A 9,407-nucleotide genomic window follows, 5' to 3' on the forward strand; every position below is an offset into this window, starting at 1 on the left:
ACAACAGCAACAACAACCGCTGCCCTATACCACCATTGCTGCCATATCCTACCACCACTGCCATATACCACCACCGCTGCCATATCCTACCACCGCTACCATATACCACCACCGCTGCCATATCCTATCACCGCTACCATATACCACCGCTACGATATACCACCATATATCCACCACCAATCCGAGTTCTTTTCATATTAGGTTTGTTTTCGAGATCCATCTATTTCCGATTCGTGTTTCCTTGCCGGAGTAGGTTTCAAAAAAAAGTGTCCGGAAACCACCCTCCGTTTAGGCCCAAAATTTTCCAAAAATGCACTAGACAAAAAAATTCTCGCTATCCTATTTTTAGGTGTTTCCAAGCGTATTGAGATAGTCGCCATTATAGAAAGTTTTTTTTGAGCCGTTTCCAGTTTTTGGGTCCAGGAAGTCAAAAAAAAAATTGGTCGAACAAATTTCGTGTCTATCCTGTTATCTTGACTTGGGAAGAGTTTTGAGACACTCGCCATTATAGTGATTTTTCGGCAAAAAAAAGAGGAGCACAAAAAAAGCAATTTTTTCTTTTCAGAGTGTGCTCTTCCCTTGTTTCTGTGCATCGCCGTGATTTTGTTAGTGTTCTAGGCTCGCGTCTCTAGCACGGTCTAGCCTAGGACCAACACAATACCGTCGTTGAGCGTTTATTCAACTTTGCATCTCTGGATTGATTATTGCTGACCCTTTTTGCTACCATATTATAAGCCTTCCCAGCTCCACATACATCTACGTCGTGCGTTTGACTCTCCCTGGCAATTGCTCTATCCAAGCTTTGAGAGTTTTGACTACAACGGTTGCCGATCACCACCTGCTGCTGGGTAAGAACTGGTAAGAATTTGAGATTCGCTTGACGGATTTGTGACACCCCACCACCACCATATTGCAGTAGTCTGTAGGATCATATTCTTGTCTGTTTCTATTGCTGCTAACTATGGCAGGAACGCAGGCCAACGAGATTGACTGGGAGAACATGACGAACAAGGAGCTTCATGATAAGTTTCATCAAATGTTGGGTCAACAGGTGGAAGACGTGATGGTCAGTTTTGGAAAGGCAATGGAGAAGATGGATGGCATTGAGAAGTCAATTGACACCAAGTTGGACGCCAAGTTTGATGAATTACTCAAACGTCTCCCGCAACCAGCTCTACGCCGCGATATAGTAGGGCGAGCACAGCGTGTTCCTATTGAGCCAGGACAAAATTCTGGTGCCGCTGCTACTGCTGTTGGTGCTTCTGTAGCTGCCGCTGCTATTACAGAGGTGGAGGACTATTACGAGGATGAGGTTGATCAAAATCAGAACTATGTGCAGCCACCAGCACAACCACCAGCAGGTTGACCTCAGGTATATATTCGCAACGGTAGGCCTACACCACCACCTCAGGTACGAGATAATGACCATATTCCTAAACTGATTCCACCATTTGAGGGTAGATATGTCCTGATATATATCTTACTTGGGAGTTAGGAACTGAACAATGTTTTACATGTTTACAATATCCCGAAGAGAGATGGGTTGCTGCTGTTGTTTGTGCTTTCACTAGTTTTTCATGTGTATGGTGGTCTGAACATTGTAGATTTTATCCTATTCCAACTACTTGGGCTGCTTTGAAAACTGCTATGCGTACTCGTTGGGTTTCACTATATTATCAACGTGAATTGCTTCAAAAATTGCAGCGTTTAAGACAAGGCAAAATTTTTGTAGAAGAATATTATAAGGAATTACAAACTAGCATGATTAGATGTGGTACTGTTGAGGAGAATGAAGCTATGCTTGCACGTTTTATGGGTGGATTAAATAGAGAGATTCAGACCATTCTAGAGTATAAGGAGTATACTAATATCACTCGTTTATTCCATCTTGCTTGTAAAGCTGAACGTGAAGTGCAGGATCGACAAGCATTGGCGTGAACTAACTTTTCTGCAGGCCGACCTTCATCCTGGACACAGCGTGCATCTTCTACTTCAACTGCACCAGCACCTCCATCAGGTGCCACCTCCAGCCGTGATACAAGAAAGCAGGCACAACCACCATTATCTACCAAGAGCGCACCTGCCAGGCCTGCATAGAGTACTTCTTCTTCCATGGCATCAACACGGCACACAAGTGATATTATTTGTCGTCGTTGTAAGGGAAGAGGTCATTATGCGAGAGAATGCAAATCTCAGCGTGTGATGATTGCTACTGAGGATGGTGGATATGAGTCCGCTAGTCACTATGATGACGAGACTTTGGCTCTTATTACACGTGAAGAACATGGTGGAGATGATTCTGATCATGAGACGCAATACATGGCTCCTGAAGACGCCCACAGGTATGAATGTTTAGTTGCTCAATGTGTTTTGAGTGTGAAGGTCACACAAGGTGAGCAAAATCAGAGGCACAATTTGTTCCATACAAAGGGCGTTGTGAAGGAACATTCTGTGTGCGTCATCATAGACCGAGGGAGCTGCAACAACTTGGCTAGCATGGAGATGGTGGAGAAGCTATCTCTCACCACAAGACCACATCCTCATCCTTAGTACATCCAATGGTTCAACAACAGCGGCAAGGTTAAGGTAACACGTACTGTTCGTGTGCATTTTAGTATCTCTACATATGCTGATTATGTTGATTGTGATGTGGTACCTACGCAAGCAAGTTCCTTATTACTTGGTCGACCATGGCAATTTGATAAAAATTCTGTACACCATGGTAAAAACAACAAGTATACTCTTGTTCATAAGGATAAAAATATTACTTTGCTTCCTATGACTCCTGATTCCATTTTGAAAGATGATATTAATAGAGCTAATAAAGCAAAACAGGAGAAAAATAAGAGTGCAAATTAGATTGTGGCAAAAGAATTTGAGCAACAAATGAAGCCTAATAGTAAACCATCTAGTGTTGCTTCTGAAATTAAATTGAAAAGTGCATGTTTACTTGCCACTAAATCTGATATTGATGAGCTAGATTTCAGCAAATCTGTTTCTATGCTTTTGTGTGCAAAGAGGCAGTATTTTCATTCGAGGACGTGCCTTCCTCTTTGCCTCAGCTGTCACTAACATTTTGCAGGAGTTCGCTGACGTCTTTCCACAAGATGTGCCACCGGGATTACCTCCCATTCGAGGGATTGAGCATCAAATTGACTTAATTCCCGGTGCATCATTACCCAACCGTGCACCATACCATACCAATCCACAGGAGACGAAGGAGATTATGCGTCAGGTACTGGAGCTACTCGACAAAGGTTATATACGCGAATCCCTTAGTCCTTGTGTTGTTCCTATTATTCTAGTGCCTAAAAAGGATGGTACATCACGTATGTGTGTTGATTGTAGAGGCATTAATAATATTACTATCCTTTATCGTCATCCTATTCCTAGGCTAGATGATATGCTTGATGAATTGAGTGGCTCTACAATATTCTCCAAAGTTGATTTGCGTAGTGGATACCATCAAATTCGTACGAAATTGGGAGATGAATGGAAAACAACATTTAAAACTAAGTTTGGATTATATGAGTGGTTAGTCATGCCTTTTGGGTTATGATGTAGGGCGGAACCTTAGGGGCCGATCTTTCACGTTTGGAGTGGATCCCTACGAGGAACACGAAGAACGCGCGGAAGAACATGAGGGAAATCATGGGGGAGAACTTGAGAAACACTCAACCAACACGAATATGATCACACATGTGCTAGATCCATGGAACACATAGAGATACACGGTCCAAATCCAACAAAGGACGATACAAGTAGCAGTAGCTCATCTCCGAGAGGAGGTCTTGAATCCATGAGGGATCTTCCCGTAAAGGGGTCTTGAATCCATGGTGGATCTTCGCCGAAGAGGCCGCGGTCTGTCACGAGGAGGAGATCCGTATGGATGAGCAAAGCTCTATCTCAAATGAGCTAATCCTTTGCTAACCCTAACTAGGAGGAGGTGGGAGAGTATATATAGTGCTAGCCCACGAAGGGGTAAGTGGGAGGGGGATACATGGGCCCTTGGACCGTTCTCTGCGCACAGGCAGGTGCCGGATGTCCGGGCTGGGGCCAGATGTCTGGGGCTTCGCGACGGGCCGGATGTCCGGGCTGGGAGGCCAGATGTTCGGGCTGGCCTGGGTGCCCTGCGGTTGCTCTCTGGACAGGCGGGGTCCGGATGTCCGGGCTGGGGACTGGATGTCCGGCGGCTCGGGAAGAGCCGGATGTCCGGGCCTCTGGCCGAATGTCCAGGCTGATGGGGTTCAGCTTCTGGACGCGTTCTGTGATGGGCGCCGGATGTCCGGGGTGGCCCGGATGTCCGAGCTTGTGGGAAGGGACGGATGTCCGAGCTGGGGCCGGATGTCCGGGGCCTGTAGCAGCTGGCTCTTCTTCCTTCTCCTCTTCCATGCTTGGCCTTGGTCCTTTGATTCTCCATGGTCATCTCGGTTGTACATGAGTATAGGCAAGGTCCATGCATGAGGTAGTAGCCATGTCTCACACGTGGAAAGTGACGGTTCGAAGAGGAGAGGATTCACCTTGTGTCCAATGGTGTATGTTTGAGGTCTCATCATATGTCCTCTTGGGGCTTGGAGAGTAGTCGGAGTGTACATGGGGACGAACGTGGGATGCTCTGCATCATCTCCCCCCTTGGGAAAGATCCGACCTCGGATCGTGATCCTCATCATCATGTAAACGGTTGTCGTGGACGGACTTGTAGTTGGACGTAGATAAAGGCATTGTGCAATCCAAGTACTCCAAGGTGTCTCCGGTATGTGGTACATGCAAAATGAGCAAACACAAAGTACACTTGGAAATACAATGGTTAGCGCACACAAAGTGTCCATCATTTAAGAATGAGTCCGTGCGGCAAGATAGTGCATGCCAAGACACATTATACTTATCAAGATGATCTAGAATGATATGCAAAGCATTCATGGGATAATTAGCATGGTGCACAAAGCGACAAATTCTACCATTGTGCAAAATGATGTCATAGAGAGACTGTTTATCAATAGCATGAATATGGCAATGGATGCTCAATATGATTATGTTATCATGCAATTGATGGTAGGCAATATGATCATTATGTATGAATATTCCATCAAGAAAGATCACAACAAATTTGCTAAGGAAATGAACAAGCTCATATATCATGGATGACATGGGAATACAAGATGCAACAAGGCAATCATAATGTGAGTCAATCCATGCATGGGGTGCAAACTTGTGGGAAGTATGATATGTCCATCGAGCATGACATGTATGAGCACAATCAACAAATATGGAGGTGTTGGTGTACCAATGCTCGATGTCGTGGCAAGAGTGGAGGTTCGAAGGTGCATCCAATAAGTCCGAGTGCTCCTCAATGTGAAGGTCCATAGAGGCAATCTCCAATGTCGCTCCTCCGTTCGCGAGATGTATCATGTAGACAACAAGAAGGAAACAACAATGAAAGAGTGACCCATCCAATATGCAAACTTGAGGATGGCTCAAAGGGAAGGAGTTCACCTTATGAATGTCCCCGAAGATGTTGGAGTTGCACATCATGTATGCCTTCACATAACCAATATATCTCATGACGGTAATGCCTTGTGAATCCTTCAAAATGAAAGAACATGACAAACACTCGGAAAAACAGATGAGGTTAGCGGAAGTGCAAAACCTATCATTTATGTGGTAAAATACCCAACAAGTGTATGCATCATGCTCATCATAAGAGAGTACAAGGGAGCATTTCATAATATGGAGGCATATGATGCGAGAACAACCAACTACAATAGGCTCAATCAAACAAGCATGCATCACAAGTAAAGTGTCAAAGTCTCCAAGATCAATAAGCATAGTATGGTTACACTCAATATAAGTGGATATGAGAGAGGCAACTAATGGACACAAGAGACAATGATCAAGATATGTCATGTGAGAGGCATGAGCGTATATATCATCAACCCAAGAAAGCAAGTAATAGTGGAACATGGGCGATGCAACATAGCAAGCAATCATAGCGATCAAGTCAAGCAAGCTAGTAGTGCAAAGATGCAACATACTAGAGGGAATAATGGCAAGCATGTCATGTGTGCAAATAGTGGGCATGAATAATGCACATGACATATCACAAGCATGAAAGCAAGATGTGAGTACAATAGCATGAATGTATTGGTGAGAAGCCATATGTAAATAGCAATGGGACATCGTGACTCTCCCAACACAACAAACATCTATAGCATGAAGCTCATGATAAACATGGCGGTAGCAACAAGTATCTCCACCAAGCATGCAAATACACATAGACATAGCATAATGGCGAATCAAGGGTAGATGCAAGCAAGGGTCACAATTGCATGGCAAAATCATGTAAAGAGGCATAACATGCAAAGTGAACATGATAGTATGGGCATAAAGGGACAAGTGATATATAGCCCATTGCCGTGTGAGAGCCAAGTAAAAGGTATGCGCGTAGTCCTTGCGCAAAGGGAACGGTGGTAAGGATAGTCCACGGGATCCCAAGTCATCGTTGCTCTCAAGATCTCATTTCGTCAACTCTTGGGATTGAGAGGTTGACGAGTATATGTGAGTACCTACACAAAACAATGACAAAGGAAAAATTGTGTGTGCATCGTATATGTACACATCATCCATCATGATGCGCACATGCATGTGTCGGTTAGCACAAAATATCGAATGCTCAAATAAATGAGATGCGTGATATAGAAACATGTCATCCATCATGAGAGGTTTGTTATTATGTATAGCATAATGGAGACTCAAAGGATGTAATGCATCATGAGAAATATCTAGAGCATCGTTATTCATGGAATGCATATGGTGCACGCAATTATGGGAATCATGCAAAATATGGAATGCATCAAAAACTCCTAATATGTATGAGGAAACTATGGGGTCTCCTCATGAGCATGAGTAGCAACATCACATGGAGAATATTGACAACATCCAAAACAATGCATATTCGGAACAATGTGTTCATTGCATGGAATAGTAGATGAATTGCTCAAATCATGTAAAGGAAGCATGGCAATATCATCACATGAAAAACAAAAGCCAATGACCATCATCTCGTCATCTATGCCATAAGTGCAAATGGGATTGATTTTAATGGGGCATGCATAGTTACTATGTTGAGATTGAAATGATGCAATATTGCAGATCTCACTCATAGCATATGACAAGTTCAATGGATTGTCAAACATGAAGTGACCAGTAGAATTTCCACATGATATCCTATGAAGCATAGCATCACAACTAGGCAACTCAACCTGCTCATCATCATATTCATCATAAATAGGTAAGTCAAGGCATGAAGAAGTCTCACTAGCATGAAGCATGGGAATAGACGGGTCAACATCATGGGAGCAATCGATGTCAAAAGATTCCACTAGTGGGACAAGAGAAGCACCATCACCTATGTTACATTTGGAGCATCGCTCATGTGTTGTAGGCGAGGTGTTGAAGATCCACTCATTGTCATCTTCATCTTGATGGAACCATGTGGGGGGTGCATCATCGTCCACCATGGCCATCGGTTTTCCCATTGGAGGGATGGACTCGTCGAGGGTAGGCATGTCGTCATGTAGGAGACCTAGCACCAAAGAAGAAACACACTAGGAGTAGAGGTTAAGTCGTTAGAAATCATAGTGGCCTCACGTGCCGTGTCAACTACCTCACTCTCTAAGTGTTGTGGCTCACTCACTCCCTCAAAGATGCTCTCACTCATATGGTTGGTGGAGTCACTCAAATGGCGCTCAACCTCACATAGGATGTGTGGCATGCTCTCATGTGTGTCGCTAGTGGTGTTCACACTCATCCTCTCATATGAAATGCTCTCAGTGTCATATATGGTGGAGTCACTCATCTCACTCATGTGGTGGTGGCTCTCCTCACATGGCACTTGGGGCATCTCAACATATGTGGGTGTCGGAGAGATGTAGGTGCAAATGTCTCCATGCACGGTCGCGTAGATTGATTCAGAGTATGAGTCCAATATGGGCGCCGTCTTCATGGTGCTGAAGAGGTTCGTGCTCATCGCCGTGGTCGAAGAAGGGGATGGCCCTTGCTCGACCGTCTTTGTCACCGTCTTGGTGTGGGAGGCCCATATGATGTGGCACCTCGTAGCTCGTCTCCATGACCGAAGGGAGTTTCCCATGCTCGGCCATCTTCCTTGAGGGGCTTCCGAAGATGGAAGTGTCGCCCTCGCTCGTAGGTGGTCGCCTTGAACTTGATGAAGTTAATGTAGGCGTACACGTGGGAAGTAGGCGAAGATGCCGTACGTCCAAAGGCGAAGATGCCTTGATAGCACTTGGCGAAGATGCCAAAGTGGTTGTTGTATCCATAGCACCGTCTTGGTGTTGGTCGTCTCGCGGTCTTCTTTTGTGCTCCTGAAGCTTGGACTTGGCGTGAAGTAGGGCTTGTTGGGACTTGTGCCCTTGCGCTTGTGGAGCATCTTCATGATGATGATGTCGTTGTCGTGCTTGAGCCCGTAGTAGATGTCGTTTGTCGTTGTCGTGCACCTGTTGCTTGGAGCTGACTTTCCCTTCATGACGATGTTGATCACGAACGTGATGGTGGTCGTCATGTAGATGTGGACGTGGACGAATTGTGCTTGCATCATTTTCGCGCTCTGAAGACTTGTGGCTTGAACGTCACCGCCTTGAAGATGACGAAGGGGAAGAAGACTTGATCAAAGCTCTAATCTCCTCCATCCTTGCATCTTGCTCCTCTTTATGTGCGGAAAGCTTCTTGTCAATGTAGTCCCTTGTCCTTGCTTCGGAGTGACGAATGTCGATGGAGATGTTCTCGATGCGTTCTCGCAATCTTGATTGTGCGCCTTGCATTTCTCATTGTAGATCGAAGATGAACGCTTTGGTGATGTAGTTGTTCACGCCATCGTGGTTGTCGAAGACCGAAGAGGAAATGCCTTGCCTATCCATCACAAGACTCGAGCAAATATGAGTGGGAGAAAGAGAAGAACTATACCAAATGTACCTTGACCAGTGTTGAAGATGGATCAATGATCACTCAAATGTGTAACAAGGAAATAGCACAATTGGTACCAATTCTTGTCGGTTCTCACACCTACACAAGTAAAGATTATGGTGGAGCTCGGTGAGGATAGTGGCACAAAAATTTGAGGCAAAATGTTAGCAAGAGTCAATAATGTTGAAAGAGATTCACAAATTCGCAAGTGAAACAAATGGACCAAAAGCAATATGGATGGCACATAGAAACACACACATGGATAGATAAATGGGGTCGTGCAACCAAGGAATGAGCACAAAATGTGGAATCCATGGAAAACGCTCGTGTTGCACAACTCAAGAGAGACACTAGCACGATTGCTCAATAGGCGGATACGACACTTGTGCACAACCTATAAGATGCAAAATGTAGCAACTTTTATCCCAAGT

This window comes from Triticum aestivum, chromosome 3B, assembly GCF_018294505.1.
Source record: "Triticum aestivum cultivar Chinese Spring chromosome 3B, IWGSC CS RefSeq v2.1, whole genome shotgun sequence".
In the NCBI taxonomy this organism is placed as follows: Eukaryota; Viridiplantae; Streptophyta; class Magnoliopsida; order Poales; family Poaceae; genus Triticum; species Triticum aestivum.